Source organism: Balaenoptera musculus, chromosome 18 (assembly GCF_009873245.2).
Source record: "Balaenoptera musculus isolate JJ_BM4_2016_0621 chromosome 18, mBalMus1.pri.v3, whole genome shotgun sequence".
Classification (NCBI taxonomy): domain Eukaryota; kingdom Metazoa; phylum Chordata; class Mammalia; order Artiodactyla; family Balaenopteridae; genus Balaenoptera; species Balaenoptera musculus.
The window spans coordinates 40742321-40761506 of NC_045802.1; the positions used below are offsets into that span (position 1 = coordinate 40742321).

General features: G+C 33.7%; 1 protein-coding gene across 2 annotated transcripts in view; it reads right to left on the bottom strand.

The window, feature by feature from the left end:
- PCDH9 (protocadherin 9) overlaps positions 1–19186 on the bottom strand; it is a 978600-nt gene that overhangs the window by 658239 nt on the left and 301175 nt on the right. The window lies entirely within an intron of this gene.

A 19186-nucleotide genomic window follows, 5' to 3' on the forward strand; every position in this document is an offset into this window, starting at 1 on the left:
ATAAATGAGAAAGATATATCAATAACATAATAATAGAAGCAACAGTGTCTTTGGATGCAAAGACACATGAGTTTGAATTGCAATGTTTTACTAGTTAATACCAGCTGTCAGCCAAGTTCCTTGATCTTCATGAACTTTAATGGTGTCATCTAGAAAATGGAGATAATTCTCCTCAAAGGAAACTAAGGCAATTTTTTTTTACAATGATTTGACACTTTCTGGCTCATTATCAAAGATTGCCTATCCTATACGTTAAATTGCATAAGCCATTTTACAAAACTGCGTGGTATACAATTTGGAAAGACAGAACAATTTCTGCTCAGATCACATAAATTTTTTTCTCAAGCAATGAGATATAGGATATCAATGTTTGTGATAGTCGTTATAGTTCTTAATATAATTTTCCAGTTTTATTGCCTGCCTTTATTTGTCAGATATACATAATAACAATTACTACATTTTAGAATGTGCATAATGTGGTGGACATTTGGCTATGCATTTTACATACATTATACTATTTGCTGATTATAGGAACCCTAGGTAGTTGGTTTTATTATCCTATTGTATGGATGAGAAATTTCAACTGTAGTAGTTACTTAACTTGCAGAAGTATGCAGAGTAGTAGGATCAGCTTTCACATATAAGAATGCCTGATTCTAAACAGAATTCTATTAATTCTTATCTGAAATGGCTACATATAGAATAGAAAATCAAGATCAACCTCCTCTTTTTGCATAATAGGTATAACTATTTGAAGTTATATATTTACTTACTTTTCTTGTTACTGCCCGCTTCCCCAACTTGTTTCTAGGCTCCATGAGGGCAGGAAATATATTGCTTATTCATTGTTTTATGCCTCACACCTGGTATAAACCTAGTGTATGTAGGAACTCAATATTTATGAAATAAATATGTAAATGAATAATCTTTCAGATGGAGTAGAACTATGTGTGACTCGTCCTTCAGTTCTCTAAAAATATAGCTCATTCCTATGGTTTATCAAACTAGGTAAGTGGTAAGCATTTCATTCTAAACCAGGGGAGTACTAGTCTTAATCGTGAGAGATAATTGATGATTTGACTAGAGGTCCTCAAGTACCAGAGGTATAATTAGTTACCATTAGGAAAAATAAAAGAGAAAAGTATTAATAGGGCTTCTTTAAAATGATCATAGATACAAAATCATGATTTAAATGAAATTATTTCCTTTACATGGCAAGCCAGAATAAATAAAGCATTGATGTTTAAAATGTCATAGAATTAGAATATAGTGAAATTTGCAAGATGCAATAATTTATTAATTTAGCTGTAGTGATTTAGATATGGACTTCTATGAAGCTTGGAATCATGGCTCTTTTTGAATGGAGGATCCTGACCAAATTCATGACCAGACATAAACCGTAGCAAACTCTGTAAAAACTGCAGCAGCCACAGATCAAAATTCAATCTTTCCATGTGATGGTTGTTTATTGTTTGCAATGTTCTCTTCAGCAATTCCTAACTTCATGCAAAAACTGCTGTCATTGATGTCATCCTTTTAAATAAAGGAAAGAGAAACATTTCTTTTTATGTTCTTATATTTTACTCTCTCTCTCTTTCACTTTAAGCTCATCACCATAGCATCATTGGAAGAGTGGGAAAGGCCAAGAAAAATTATTTTTGTTAGATTAATATAATAGCTTACACTTTACTTTTGAGAAATGTATATATTTTGAGTCTATCTACTTATCTATGGAAATTTCACATATCCAAATTAATTTAATTTGAATTGCATGTGCAAACATACAATAAGATAATTCTAATAGAATTATAAAAAATTACATATTTATATATGATTCAATTTAATTGAGGAAATGTCTATAAATTTATTTATTCATATTGAGACACAGTGTCAGAAAATTTGTATAAAAAGGGCACATTTATATATTCAACTAGCATGTGACGAGTTACTTATGGTGAGATAACGGATTTCAGTTGCATTTGGGCACCATGTTTTTTTCTCAAGCTGTACTGTATTTTAACTTGGAGTCATTCAAAGTTTTCTGAGAGTCATCTGTACTGTATAAGATTTTATGTAAAACAAAATAATTCATGATAATTACTAGAAACTTCATTCCTTAAATATTATTCTTTTTAATTAATAGGTATTACATTTATTAATGTGGACTTTTCTCCAATCCAGATTGAAGGATCAAATCAAGTTTAATTAAATAATGCAAAAGATTACACAAATTTCTGAACTGTACACATTTCTAGACATGTGTTTACTTAATATAAATACGCAGGACTTTCTTAGGATAATTTTCACTTTTAATAATAAATTCTCAAAGAAAGTGAGATTAATTTACACTTTTTATATTTAAATAATTTGAAACTGAAACACACAGACATTAAAATTTATGAATAAAAATTGCTGATATTACACAGAAGCTCTATGTATAGGTGGTACATAGTATATAGACAGATAATAATATTTATTTTTAATAACTGATTCATTTTGTTATAAAGCAGAAACTAACACACTATTGTAAAACAATTATACTCCAATAAAGATGTTAAAAAAATATATTTATTTTTAGAGCTGCGAATCAACATCTTTGGGGAGTGAAAGCGGTCCCTCTGTACTGTTTCACTTTCTTTTCAATTTGATTTATAACTTCTTTAAGATTTTTTTTAACATTCTTTAAAAAGATTTTTCATTACATTCTTTGGATTTGAAAAATAATTATTAATATAGTTGGTAAAAATGGAAAATAAACATGTTTGTAAGGAAAGCTAAAAAGAACAAAAATGATTATAATTTGACTTACATTTTAGTCTGTATAAAACTTAAATGTTATGTGTAAATGTATTATTTCATTTTTCTTTCAGTTTGGTTGTCATTTTCAATTCACTGTTCCTCATAACCTGTATCAATTTAAAGCCATTTATTCAAAAGTTTTTTTAATGCCTACTTTTAAAATGCATCATGAAATAAGAATTATCTTAATTAGCTGAATTTCTAGACACAAACACCTCTAAGCTCAAATCTCTTATTGTTGTTTAAAAAAAATCATATTATATGTAAGTAATTATTTCAGAGAACCAACTGGAATTTTCTGTGTTTACAAAGAGAATTTGATGTGATGATAAACAGTGTTAAAAAATGGTTTCTGAAATTTCTGATTATTCTAGTAATTTATTAATCACTCTCATTAGGATGTTCAAATGAATTAGTGTAGTCTATATCTCATATTCAACTTTTGCATATTAAAGAAGACCAAAAACCTTAATGAATAAAAAGTAAAATCTGTATGTTAAATGGCTGAGTAACAAAACTTTTCTATTGCTATATCTGAATTAAGATTTTCTGCAGGATGTTGTTCATAATTACCAAGATAATAAAAAGCTTCATAGTACACTATGCAAGACTACAAATAGCAGAAAGTAGAAGTACCAAATGGCAAAAAGAGAACAAATAGCAAAATAATAATAATAATAATTTTATTCATCATAGATTTTTCTCATATTTATTTTTTGTGTGTTAAAATTAAAACATAGAGAGACCTTCAAGATGGCAGAGGATAAGACGTGGAGATCATCTTCCTCCACACAAATACATCAAAAAAACATCTACATGTGGAACAACTCCTACAGAACACCCATTGAATGCTGGCAGAAGACCTCAGGCTTCCCAAAAGGCAAGAAAATCCCCATGTACCTGGGTAGGTCAAAAGAAAAGAGAAAAAAAATAGAGACAAAAGAATAGGGACGGGACCTTTGCCTCTGGGAGGGTGCTGTGAAGGAGGAAAAGCTTCCACACACTAGGAAGCCCCTTCACTGGTGGAAACAGGAGGGGGGATGCTTCAGAGCCAAAGAGGAGAGTGCAGCAACAGGGGTGCAGAGGGCAAAGTGGAGAGATTACCACACAGAGGATTGGTACCAATCAGCACTCACCAGCCTGAGACGCTTTTCTGCTCACCTGGCAGGTTGGGGCTGGGAACTGAGGCTTGGGCTTTGGAGGTCAGATCCCAGGGAGAGGACTGGGGTTGGCTGCATGAAGACAGCCTTAAGCTGGCTTGTGCGCCACAGGTAGCCGGGAGGGAGTCTGGGAAAAAGTCTGGACCTTCCTAAAGGCAAGAGACTATTGTTTCTGGGTGCATGAGGAGAAGAGCTTCCTGCTTTGTGTACCCACAGATGGCAGAACACCACCTAAGCGAGCTCCAGAGATGGGTGCAATCTGCAGCTATCATCTCAGACCACAGAGACAGGCATGGATCACTATTGCTGTAGCCGCTGCCACCAATAATCCTGTGGGCAAGTGCAAGTCACTACCTTCACACCCCTGGGAGCCTGTGCAACACATCACTGCCAGGGTCCTGTTATCCAGGGCCAATTTTCCAAAGAGAACACATGGCGAGCCTCAGACTGTTGAACTATCACGCCGGCCTCTGCCACTGCAGGCCCACCCTGCATTCCAACTATGACTACCATACTCCTCCTTCTCCCCAGCCTGAGTTAGCAAGAGAGACCTAATCAGCTGCTGCTTTAACTCCCTCCTGTCTGGGTAGGGAACAGACACTGGAGGGCAACCTACACGTAGAGGCAGGGCCAAAAGCAAAGCTGAACCCCAGGAGCTGTGTGAACAAAGAAAAGAAAAGGAAATTTCTGCATGCAGCCTCAGGAGCAGCAGGTTAAATCCCCACAATTGGCTAGATAAACAGTGCATCTGCGGAATACCTGAATAGACAATGATTGTTCCGAAAATTGAGGCAGTGGACTTTGGGAGGAACTGTAGACTTGGGGTTTGCTTCTGTGTTTGATTTGTTTTTGGTGTTATGTTTATCTTAGTTTTTACTGCTTGTTTTCATTGGTGGGTTTGTTTATTGGTTTGGTTGCTGTCTTCCTTTTTTTCTTTTCTCTTTTAGTGAGTGTGTGTGTATGTTTCTTTGTGTGATTTTGTCTGTTTAGTACAGCTTTTACCATTTGTTTTGGGGTTCAGTATTTTTTATTTCTTTCTTCCTTTTCTTCTATGGCGTACAGTTGGGAGGAACTTGGTGCTCCAGCTGCGTGTTGGGCCTGAGCCTCTGAAGTTGGAGATCTGAGTCCAGGACACCAGACCACCAGAGACCTCCCAGCCCCACATAATATTAATTGGCAAGAGCTCTCCCAGAGATCTCCATCTCAACACTAGGATCAACCTCCACCCAACAGTCAGCAAGCTTCAGTTCTCTGTACCCCATGCCAAACAACTAGCAAGACAGGAACACAACCCCACACAATAACAGAGAGTCTGCCTAAAATCATACTAAGTTCACAGACACCCCAAAACACACCACCGGATGTGGCCCTGCCCACCAGAATGACAAGATACAGCCCCACCCACCAGGACACAGGCACCAGTCCCCTCCACCAGGAAGCCTACACAAGCCACTGAACCAAACTCACCCACTGGGGACAGACACCAAAAACAACAGGAACTACGGACCTACAGCCTGTGAAAAGGAGGCCCCCAAACACAGTAAGTTAAGCAAAATGAGAAGACAAAGAAACACACAGCAGATGAAGGAGCAGGGTCAAAACACACCAGACCAAACAAATGAAGAGAAAATAGGCAGTTACCTGAAAAAGAATTCAGAGTAATGATAGTAAAGATGATCCAAAATCTCAGAAATAGAATGGAGAAAATGCAAGAAACGTTTAACAAGGACCTAGAAGAACTAAAGAGCAAACAAACAATGATGAGCAACACAATAAATGAAATTAAAAATACTCTAGAAGGGATCAATAGCAGAAAAACTGAGGCAGAAGAACGGATAAGTGACCTGGAAGACAAAATGGTGGAAATAACTACTGCAGAGCAGAATAAAGAAAAAAGAAGGAAAATAATTTAGGACAGTCTCAGAGATCTCTGGGACAACATTAAACACACCAACATTCAAATTATAGGGGTCCCAGAAGAAGAAGAGAAAAAGAAAGAGTCTGAGAAAACATTTGAAGAGATTATAGTTAAAAACTTCCCAAACAAGGGAAAAGAAATAGTCAATCAAGTCCAGGAAGTGCAGAGAGTCCCATAGAGGATAAATCCAAGGAGAAACACACCAAGACACATATTAATCAAACTATCAAAAGTTGAATACAAAGAAAAAATATTAAAAGCAACAAGGGAAAAGCATCTAAAAACATACAAGGGAAACCCCATAAGGTTAACAACTTATCTTTCAGCAGAAACTCTGCAAGCCAGAAGGGAGTGACAGGACATATTCAAAGTGACGAAAGGGAAAAACCTACAACAATGATTACTCTACACAGGAAGGATCTCATTCAGATTTGACAGAGAAAAAAAAACCTTTACAGACAAGCAAAGGTTAAGGGAAATTTGCACCACCAAACCAGGTTTAAAACAAATGCTAAAGGAACTTCTCTAGGCAGGAAACACAGGAGAAAGAAAAGACCTACAAAAACAAACCCAAAACAATTAAGAAACTGGTAATAGGGACATACATATCTATAATTACCTTAAATGTGAATGGATTAAATGCTCTAACCAAAAGACATCAACTGGCTGAATGGATACAAAAGCAAAACCCATATATATGCTGTCTACAAGAAACCCACTTCAGACCTAGAGACACATACAGACTGAAAGTGCAGGAATGGAAAAAGATATTCCATGCAATGGAAATCAAAAGAAAGCTGGAGTAGCAGTACACATATTAGAAAAAATGGACTTTAAAATAAAGACTATTACAAGAGACAAGGAAGGACACTACATAATGATCAAGGGATCAATCCAAGAAGAAGATATAAAAATTGTATATATGTATGCAACCAACATAGGAGCGTCCCAATACATCAGGCAAATGCTAACAGCCATAAAAGGGTAAATCAACAGTAACACAATAATAGTAGGGGACTTTAACACTCATTTTCACCAATGCACAGATCATCCAAAATGAAAATAAATAAGGAAATACAGCTTTAAATGACACATTAGACCAGATGGACTTAATTGATATTTATAGGACATTCAATCCAAAAACAACAGAATACTTTCTTCTCAAAGTGCACATGGAAAATTCTCCAGAATAAATCATATCTTCGGTCACATCAAGCCTCGGTACATTTAAGAAAACTGAAATCATATCAAGTGTCTTTTCCAACCACAAAGCTATGAGACTAGGTATTACAGGAAAACCATAAAAAATGCGAACACATGGAAGCTAAACATTATGTTACTAAATAACCAAGAGATCACTGAAGAAATCAAAGAGGAAATCAAAAAATACCTAGAAACAAATGACAATGAACACACGATGATGCAAAACCTGTGGATTCCGCAAAAGCAGTTCTAAGAAGGAAGTTTACAGCAATACAATCCTACCTCAAGAAATAAGAAAACTTGCAAATAAACAACCTAACCATACACCTAAAGCAATTAGAGAAAGAAGAACAAAACATCCCAAAGTTAGCAGAAGGAAAGAAATCATAAAGATCAGATCAGAAATAAACGAAAACGAAATGAAGGAAACAAGAGCAAAGATCAATAAAACTAAAAGGTACTTTTTTGAGAAAATAAGCAAAATTAATAAACCATTAGCCAGACTCATCAAGAGAAAAGGGAGAAGTCTCAAATCAACAGAATTAGATTGAAAAAGGAGAAGTAACAACTGACACTGCAGAAATACAAATGATTATGAGAGACTACTATGAACAACTATATGCCAATAAAATGGACAAACTGCAAGAAATGGACAAATTCTTAGAAAAGCACAACCTTCCAAGACTGAACCAGGAAGAAATAAAAAATATGAACAGACCAATCACAAGCACTGAAATTGAAACTGTGGTTAAAAATCTTCCAGCAAAAAAAACCCAAGGACCAGATGGCTGCAGAGGTGAATTCTATCAAACATTTAGAGAAGAACTAACAACTATCCTTCTCAAACTCTTCCAAAATATTGCAGAGGGAGGAACACTCCAAAACTCATTCTATGAGGCCACCATCACCCTGATACCAAAACCAGACAAAGATGTCACAAAAAAAGAAAACAACAGGCCGATATCACTGATGAACATATATGCAAAAATCCTCATCAAAATACTAGCAAACAGAATCCAACAGCACATTAAAAGGATCATGCACCATGATCAAGTGTGGCTTATCCCAGGAATGCTAGGATTCTTCAATATACACAAGTCAATCAATGTGATACCCCATATTAACAAACTGAAGGATAAAAGCCATATGATAATCTCAATAGATGCAGAAAAAACTTTCAATAATATTCAACACCGATTTATGATAAAAAAAAAAAAAAAAACTCTCCAGAAACTGGGCATAGAGAGAACCTACCTCAACATAATAAAGGCCATATATAACAAACCCACATCCAACATCATTCTCAATAGTGAAAAACTGAAAGCATTTCCTCTAAGATCAGGAAGAAGACAAGGGTGCCCACTCTCACCACTATTATTCAACACAGTTTTGGAAATTTAGCCATGGCAATCAGAGAAGAAAAAAATAAAAGGAATGCAAATTGGAAAAGAAGAATTAAATCTGTCACTGTTTGCAGATGACATGATACTATACATAGAAAATCCTGAAGATGCTACCAGAAAACTACTAGAGCTAATCAATGAATTTGGTAAAGTAGCAGGGTACAAAATTAATGCACAGAAATCTCTTGCATTCCTATACACTAACAATGAAAAATCAGAAAGAGGAATTAAGGAAACACTCCCATTTACCATTGCAATAAAAAGAATAAAATAACTAGTAATAAACCTACCTAAGGAGGTAAAAGACCTGTATGCAGAAAACTATAAGACACTGATGAAAGAAATCAAGATGATACACACAGATGGAGATAAATATACCATGTTCTTGGATTGGAAGAATCAACTTTGTGAAAATGACTATACTACCCAAAGCAAAACAGATTCAATGCAATCCCCATCAAACTACCAATGGCATTTTTCACAAAACTAGAACAAAAAAATTTCACAGTTTTTATGGAAACACAAAAGACCCCAAGGAGCCAAAACAATATTGAGAAAGAAAAATGGAGCTGGAGGAATCAGGTGCTCTGATTTCAGACTATACTACAAAGCTACAGTAATCAAGACAGTATGGTACTAGCACAAAAACAGATATATAGATCAATGTACAAGGATAGAAAGCCCAGAGATAAACTCATACACATATGGTCACCTTATCTTTGACAAAGGAGGCAAGAATATACAATGGAGAAAAGACCGCCTCTTCAATAAGTGGTGCTGGGAAAACTGGACAGCTACATGTAAATGAATGAAATTAGAACACTCCTTAACATCATACACAAAAATAAACTCAAAATGGATTAAAGACCTAAGTGTAAGACCAGACACTGTAAAACTCTTAGAGGAAAACATAGGCAGAACACTCTATGACATAAATCACAGCAAGATCCTTTTTGAACCACCTCCTAGAGAAATGGAAATAAAAACACAGATAAACAAATGGGACCTAATGAAACTTAAAACCTTTTGCACAGCAACAGAAACCATAAACAAGATGAAAAGACAATCCTCAGAATGGGAGAAAACAGTTGCAAACAAAGCAACTGACAAAGGATTAATCTCCAAAATATGCAAGCAGCTCATGAAGCTCAATATCAAAAAAACAAACAACCCAATCCAAAAATTGGCAGAAGACCTAAATAGACCTTTCTCCAAAGGAGATATACAGATTGCCAAGAGACACATGAAAGGATGCTCAACATCATTAATCATTAGAGAAATGCAAATCAAAACCACAGTGAGGTATCACCTCACACCAGTCAGAATAGCCATCATCAAAAAATCTAGAAACAATAAATGGTGGAGAGGGTGTGGAGAAAAGGGAACCCTCTTGCACTGTTGGTGGGAATGTAAATTGATAACAGCCCCTATGGAGAACAGTATGGAGGTTCCTTAAAAAACTAAAAATAGAACTACCATATGACCCAGGAATTCCACTACTGTGTATATACCCTGAGAAAACAATACTTCATAAAGAGACATGTACCACAGTGTTCACTGCAGAACTATTTACAATAGCCAGTACATGGAAGCAACCTAATTGTCCATCAACAGATGAATGGATAAAGAAGTTGTGTCACATATATACAATAGAATGTTACTCAGCCATGAAAAGAAATGAAATTGAGTTATTTGTAGTGAGGTGGATGAACCTAGAGTCTGTCATACAGAGTGAAGTAAGTCAGAAAGAGAAAAACAAATACCATATGCTAAAACATATATATGGAATCTAAAAAGAAACGGTTCTGATGAACCTAGAGGCAGGACAGGAAGAAAGATGTAGGCATAGAGAATGGACTTGAGGGCACAGGGGTGGGGGGAGAGGAAGCTGGGATGAAGTGAGAAAGTAGCATTGACATATATACACTACCAAATGTAAAATAAATAGCTAGTGGGAAGCAGCTGCATAGCACAGGGAGATCAGTTTGGTGCTTTGTGACCACCTAGAGGGTTGGGTTAAGGAAGGTGGGAGAGAGGCACAAGAGGAAGGGAATATGGGGATATACGTGTACATATAGCTGATTCACTTTGTTATATAGCAGAAACTAACACAACATTGTAAAGCAATTATACTCCAATAAAAATGTAAAAAAAAAAATTATAATATTTACATGCCACTGGGGAAATATTTTCACACATTGATTTCCTTTATTACTCAGGATCCAGAAGCTTGTAGGAACAAATTAACCAAATTATAGAAAAATATTCTGATCTATAGGTCATATATTTGTAGGGAAATCCTATAGAGGTTATGCTTAACCGAGCAGTGGATAAACTGTGCCAAAATCCAAAATAAAATACAATTTTAGTTTTCAGAATTTCTGGCTATGAAATTGATATTTTAAATGTTTAAGCATACAGCTGTGAAGTATACAATTGTGAACTTCCTATTGTATATGTGAACAGGTAGAGTATTACTGGAAGATGCAATACAGTAACTTACAGATGTATACTATAAATTCTGAAGCAACCAAGAAAGATGCCAAAACAAAATGTTATAACTAATGATCTAACAATGGACATAAAATAAATCATAAAAAATACGCAATCCAAAATAAAGCTGAAAAAGAAAAAAGGGGAAAATAAACATATTGGAAAAATAAATAACAAATAATAAGATGATAGATTTAAACCTAACATTATAAATAATCTCAGTAGTTATAAATGACCTCTACATCCCAATGAAAAGACAGAGATTGTCATAATATATAAAAAGCAATACCTAACTAGTATGCTGCCTACAGGATATTCAGTTTAAATATAGACAGAGATTACTTAAAAGTGAAAATTAAATTTCTAGAATGATTCAAAAGAAATCTAGCTTGGGTATGCTAAGAACAGAAAAGTAGGTTTCAGAACAAAAATGTCCCCAGGAATAAGGAGGACCACCTCATAGTGATACATTAATTAAGAAAACATAATAATCCTAAACATTTGTACACCAACTAACAGCTTCAAAATACCTGAAATAAAAACAAATAGAACTGCAAGACAAACAAAATTGGTATGAGTATAGAAGTCTTTAACAACATAATCAACTAGCTTGATCTAATATAGATTAAAGAACATTTTACCTAACAATAGCAGAATATACAGTTTTTTCAAATGTACCTGGAACAAGTACAGAGATAATACTCTGAGGCATAAGACAAGTCTCAAATTTAAGAGAATTCAACTCATTTAAAATATGTTCTCTAAATGTAATTAAATTAAACTAGAAATTAATACCAGACGTACCTCTAGAAAATCTCCAAATATTTGTAAACTATATACCACATTTCAATAGAAACGATTGGTAAAAGAATAAATCAAATGGAAAATTAGAAATTATTTTGAATTTAAAGAAAATGAAAAAACAGTATGTCAAATTTAATGGAATGCCACAAAAGTAGTACTTTTAGAGACATTTATAATAGTAAATCTCTGTATTAGAAATGAATAAAATATCAAACCAAAGACCACAGTTTCCTCCTCAACAAACTAGAAAAACAAGAAAGTAAGCCTGAAATTCATTTAAGGAAGGAAATTATATAGATCAAAAGTAAATAATTTAAATAGAAATCAGAGAAACCACAGATAAAATCAAGGTAACCAAGACTTCGGTTCACTTAGATGAATAAAATTGAGAAACCACTTGCCAGATTGCTGAAGAAAAGCAAAAATAAGAAGAAATAATTTACCAATATCAGAAATAAGAAAGGACATCTCTGCAAATTCTACTGATGTCTAAAGGATAATAAGGAAATACTATGAAAAATATTACGCCAACAAATTCAAATTCAGTTTTACCAATTTTTTAAAGAATAAATAATGTGAATTCTATGGAAACTCTTACAGCAAATTGAAAAAGAAGGAATATTCTTGCTTAATCTGTGAGGCAAGAATTGGTCTGATGCAAAAACCATAAAAATTCATTACAATAAAAAAAAATAACAACTAAAAACCAGTATCCCCTATGACTATAGATTCAAAAATTCCAAACAAAATTGCAGCAATTGGAATCCACTACTGAATTGACAGGATAATAGATCATGATTTTTGATGGTTAATTTTTATGTGTTAACTTCACTGGGCCACAGGGTGCTCAGGTATCTGGTCAAACATTATTCTGGCTGTCAGGGGGTTTTGGATTAGATTAACATTTACGTCAGTAGACTGATTAAGGCAGATTGCACTCGCCAATGTGAATGAGTCTCATTCAATCAGTTGAAAGCTTAAATAAAACAAAAGAGCTGAACTTCCCCTTAGTCTAAGAGAGAATTAGAGGATTCTTCCTGCCTTATGATCTCTGATCTGAAATACTGGCTTTTTTCCTGCCTTTGGACTCAAATTATCAGCTCTTTCTAGTTCTGCAGCCACCCACACTTTGGACTGAAACTAAACATTGGCTTTCCTTGGGCTCCAACTCGCTGATTTGACCTACAGATCTTGGGGCCTGACAGCATTCATGATCTTGTAAGCCAATTCCTTACAATAAATCACTTAATATATAAATCATATTGGTTCTGTTTTCTCTGGAGAACTCTCACTAATACAATAATTAAATGTGGATTATCCCATGAATTCAAGTAGAAAGTTGGTTACACATTCAAAAATCAATCAATTTGATGACTTCTTGGCCTTTCACCCAAGATTAAGTACAACAATCAATCAATTTAATTCACTATTTTAACAAAATACATTTTAACAAAATACACCTACATATACACACAAATAAAGTCCATCGTACATTACTGATTTAAAAAAAAACTCTCAGGAAGTTAGGAATAGAGGAAAACCTCCTCAACAAGATAGAGGACAGCTATAAAAATTCTATAATTAACATTATGCTTAATGATGAAAGGTCAAATACTTTTCCCTTAAGTTCAGAAAAAGATAAGAATATCCACTGTCACCACTTTTATTTAATACAGTGGAGGGTATATCCAGTGCAACAAGGCAAGAAAAAGAAATTTAAAGCATTCAGTTTGAAGAAGTAATGCTGTACATATTCATAAATGATGTAATTGTCTAGGAAGAAAATTTAATGGAATAATCCAAAAAGTTACTAGAACTAATATATGAGGTTAACAAGGTAGCAGGATACAAGATATATGAAGTTCAATTGTATTTCTATACTGGTAACCAACAATTGACAGTGACATTTTAAAAAAAGTATTATCATTTAAAAGAACATTAAAAAATGAAATACTTCTTGGAAAAGGTGAAAAAATATGTGTAAAACCTGTACACTGACAAATATAAAGTATTGCTGAGAAAATTAAAGAACACCCAAGTAAATGGAGAAATATATCATATTAATTGTTTGAATGATGAAATATTTTAAAGATGTCAATTCTTTTCAAATTGATCTGTAGATTTAATGCAACCCTTACAAATTCCTTCAGGATTCTTTATAGAAATTGACAAGATGATTCTAGAACTCACATGAAAATGCAAAGGACCTAGAAGAGGGAAAATAACCTGGAAAAAAAAAAAGAACAAAGTTGGAAGGCTAAGAATATCTGATTGAAGATTTATTGTAAAGCTACAATCCAAAACTTGCGGGATTGGACTCAAGATAGAATAACAGACCAATGGAACAACCAATGAAACAAAATAGATTCGAGAAGTAGACCTACATATATTAGGACAGCTACTTTTCGACAAAGGTGTGAAGATAATTCAGTTGGAAAAAAAAAAAAAAAAGATGATCTTTTCAGCAAATGGTGCTGAAATAGTTGTATATTCATATGCATGGAAGACTCTCAAATCTTATTTAGCATCATATGCAAAAATTCAGGTTTCATGAACCTAAAAATAAAATCTAAACTATACAACACCTAAAAGAAAACTGGAGAAAAGCTTTGCGACACTAAAAGTATGATCTATTAACAAAAAAAAGAGATGGTATATACATGAACTTCAAAGAAGGGAATGCTAAAAAGAGCATTCAATTTTTTCTTTCTTGAGAAAATACTAACCATGTACTAAATCCTGAGACAGATTCAGAGAGGACTTTGCTTGACCTTTGCTCCATAAACATAGGCTCTTGTTAATACTCAAGTTTAAAAACTACCAAGTTTGTTATTAAAATTTGTCTGTCTTAATTTCTTCACTGACAAAATGTGGCTAAAGATACCCTTATATCACATGAAAGTTGTATTTAATAAGCAAACATGTTTAAAGTACTTAAAACTTTGCCTGACTTCGGGCATTTAATAAATATTATACTACCAATACTTCTTCAGTTAATTTCTTCTTTTTGAGTTTAAAAAAATCAGAGGCAGATATTGTCACTTGTATATGATATATGGTATATCATCTGTAGAGTCAACTGGTACAATTTTAACATAAGTTTTACTTCTTGGTAGTAATGTATATCCCTTAATCAATCTGGAATTATTTGGGGTAATATCATACTAAAAAAAAAAAAAATAGATTAGAGAGGCAGTTAACATCATGATTGTGTTTCATCCAACTGACAACACACCAGTGTTCTACTTAGTAGCAAAAGATGAGAAAAAAATTCAGATTTTTAAAAAGAATTTCCAGAGAAAATTTACTAAATCAATGGACTGATTTTGCAGTAGAGATATCACAAATTTATCTAGAGAAAAAGAAAAATAAGTAAAATTTGGGCTGCTTTTCATTATAGAGATCAAATACCTTTGAAATACCTGAATCATAGAAGTCTACAGAAGTAAGGGACTTTATCAATAAATCACTTAGAATACTTAGAGACTCTCAACCTCTTATCACATTAGTCTTGAGTCCATTCATATAATAATATAGATTTTGGGGGGAGGGAAATTTTGGGGCATCTTTTAAAGCCATGCTAATGCCTTAGAACATAATTTTTCTATTCCAAATTATAATAAAGCTTATAGATATTGTTTCAATGCCTTATGATATATTGTGTGTCATTATCAATATTTTATTCTGACTCCTGGGTCAAGAACACAATCTCTAATTATAACTTTTTTAAGGAAAATATATCTTTATGACAGTTTACCTTAAATAGTGGTTTTCAAGATATGCTCTGATAAAGGAGATTTTTTGTATTGAAAGAGAGATCATGTAAAGAAATTTTAACATTTCAATATACAAAACAGTAAGTGGAAACATGGGTGCATATGTATATATATTAATTATTGACATTATATAACAAAACCTGATATATTCAGTGGCATCACATCATAAGTTTACTGTGTTGTCCTCATTAACAATGCATAATTCAACAAATTGGGCAAATTCCAATAAATATGGGGTATTACTGCAGCATTACTTTCAATCCCTGAACATACATCTGTGATGTGTTATGCTTCAAATGAATAGTGTCTGTGACTTTTACTCAATAAACTCACACCTTTTGATGCCCACCTCCTCCAAATATATAAGAGAGTTGAGATTGGATGAGCATGCAATTCACTCCATACAGTCATGTTATCTAATTAAATCTTGGAAAATTTCATCTGATCATTCCTTTACCATTCTGGATAATGAGGTATTGCAGCATTCTTTTAGGAAGCACTCAGAGTGACCTCACTGGCCAAGCCATATTTAAAGTCCACACTATATGCTCTGTCTATCTGGTTTATGTAGTCAGATGCACATTTCAAGGCTATGGTAAGAGGATGAAGAAATGGAATAAGGACCCTGCCTCAACCACCAAGCCCCTGAGATCAGGGAAATGTTCTGGGTTCCTGAGCTGTCTCCTCTTCCTTAGCAAACTAGACCTACCCTTCTCAAGCTTCTTTGAAATCATTCTTATTCTTTCGTTAGGGATATTTAATCATTCAGAATTGCACAGTTTCTGAGCTGAAAGAAAGCTAGTGAAGAACTAATATGAAATCTGAATTTCTTAATTTAAATGATTGAATTAGTTTTCTGGTTTAATCCTCAAGTGGCTTGATTCAAGTGTCTGAATAGCCCTAGAGAAACTGGCCACTGAGGTGACGGATTAACAATGCCCAGAGAGCAAATCTGGAAGAACAGAGAAGTGCTGGTAATTTCACAGCCTTCTCTGCTTGGCATTGACATATCCCTCCCATTATTATATCAAATTTACAAATAGAAGAAGAAAAAAACTCTAAGAGGTTTGAATTAACCCTACTTGGTAGCTTAATCTGAGAAGCACACCTCTTTTTATCAATACATTAAGCATCATACTAGTTGAAACATCATTTTCTAGAACTGATTCATATTAGAGCTAGTAATCACAACATGCTTTCATAATGAATTTGCAAGCTAAATAACTCATAAGTCAGGTTGTTACCTTTATGTTACAAATGGTCTGTATTACACGATATTGTGTTTTTGCTCCTTTTCTAGTCAACTCCATCTTTAACCCATCCCCCACTCCCCACTGTGCCCTCATGGAATTTATTGTAGGGTCTATATTGGTCATAGGCACAGTTGTGTATTTGAAATGGAACAATAGAAGAAGATTAATGAAGATTATTTGGGTGTTCTACCCTAAATGTTCTAGATAGATAATCAAGCATTGTGGAAATCATAGAGAACTGGCAATTTTCTACTCTATCATTGCCAGTAATTTCCCTAGTGACAATTCTTGTTCCTTGAAATTTTTGTTTACTTAACTGAGAAATTTTGAAATTACATGAAAATTACTTTCATTAGATTCAAGTACAATTACCCTAAGGTTTTGAAAACTTTTTGAAATTGACTGTTGGTTTGTCATGTCATAGCTTTCTCTGGAGAACCCTAGAGACTGATACAGATCTCTATACTCAAAGGACCTGTGTACTTATCCATACCTATCATTATGCTTTGTATTGAAAGAAAAGTGACTCTTGGTATAATTTTTTTCTAACTACCGATATAAAATATGAGAACACATCAAGCAATTACTATGTGTGGGCAGGGGAAGGAGGGGAAGGAAACTGTAAAAGACTTCTTGTTTGCATGGCACTAATGTGGGCCAGAAAATCTGCTTGAGACAATGTAAAAATGTGAATTGCAGAGACTAATGAATTGGACATGAGTCCTTGTTTTCCTAAAGAGAAACTGCAGGACCCTGGGCTTGTCTCTTGAAAACTCAGTGATTCATTCTTCTCAAAGGCAGATTTGGATAATAATAATGATTCTATGTCTACATGTTAGGGCTACTGTGAGAAGCTAATAAAATAATGATTATTAAATCACTTTGAAAAGTATTAAGTAATATTTAAAATAGTACTTATTGTAAATAATTCAAGAACTGCTCAAAACCACAATATTTTTCAAAAACTGAGCCACTGTATTTCTTACACAAAATACATATCATTATGAGTTCTATATTCTCCTCATAAATCTTTCTTCCTTTAATGCAACTATCTCCTTAATTTTAAAACATATGGAAAATTTAGGGATCACATTTTAACATAAAGATATAAAATGCTAAGCAAAGGTATAACAATTAGAGTGATGAGCAGCTGAGTACAAATTAGATGCTCCTTAAACATTGGTATAATTAAATCAGTAATTAGAAACATGGGTGAATATGTATAATATATCGACTTACTGACATTATAGTACAACACATAATATATTCAATGACATCATGAGTTTAATGTATTTCATATATTGAAGATATATGAAAATATAAAGAATATTATACCATTACATTTATGAGCACATTTTACTTTAATTTACTGCCTTAAGAATATTTTGCAAAGGTCATATATAACACCTGTGAAAAGGGTACACACTATGGTACTGAGTATTTAACAGCAATAAGGATCAAAAAGAAAACATAGAAAGGGCCATAAATATATAATCCTAAATTATAAAATAGAGTGAAAGCTGGGGAATCCAGGAGTCACTGGCCTTCTCAAAGCTATAAAGTCTTTATGGATTTTATGGCAAAACACCTCTTCTATTTCTGACCTTACCACAAATTCTATCTTTTAGAAATAATTCCTAATGGAATTTCAGTAGTCTGAAGGGGATAATATGTAGTTAATATGAATCGTTCAAGAAAAGCTCCAAAAATGTTGACTTTTCTGCAAAATGAAGGCACCATATGCCTTGAACAAAATATATGTTCAAAAAATGTGCTATATTTTTGCCATAAATTTTTCATCCTTATCGCAAATAGTCTCCTTAATTTTAAAACGAAAAAATAGTGAAGAAGTCACATTTTAGCATAAGCATATACAATATTAATCAAATAATACTGACTAGGTTGATTTTAGGGCGTATAATTCAACCGTACTCAATTGCAAGCTTGCCTTTCCATGAAGCATCTCTTTGGCAGGCAGCAGGTTGGCATGGCAGCAGGGAAGTGTACAATGGCCAGAATACTCAAGGTCAGACAATTCATCCGCATATTCACTCTGTACACATCAATCACTGATATCTCATAATAAGAGGTAAAGTAAGCACACCTATGCTAAAGTACTTTCACATAGTGTTACCTTATTTGTCTGTCAAAACAGCCCTGATAATAACAAATTATTATCTCCATTTCACAAACAAGAAAACCAAGAGTCAGAGACAGTACTTGTTAGTATAAATTTCACTGTAAAAAATAAACTTTGGTTTAAAAATGAACTGATAAACATGTTTTCCTTCCAAAAAGTATTCCCAAGTATGAGTGTTATGACAAGTATGCAGATTACTGCAGTACAAGGCTTAATATAATTGTCATTGGAAATATG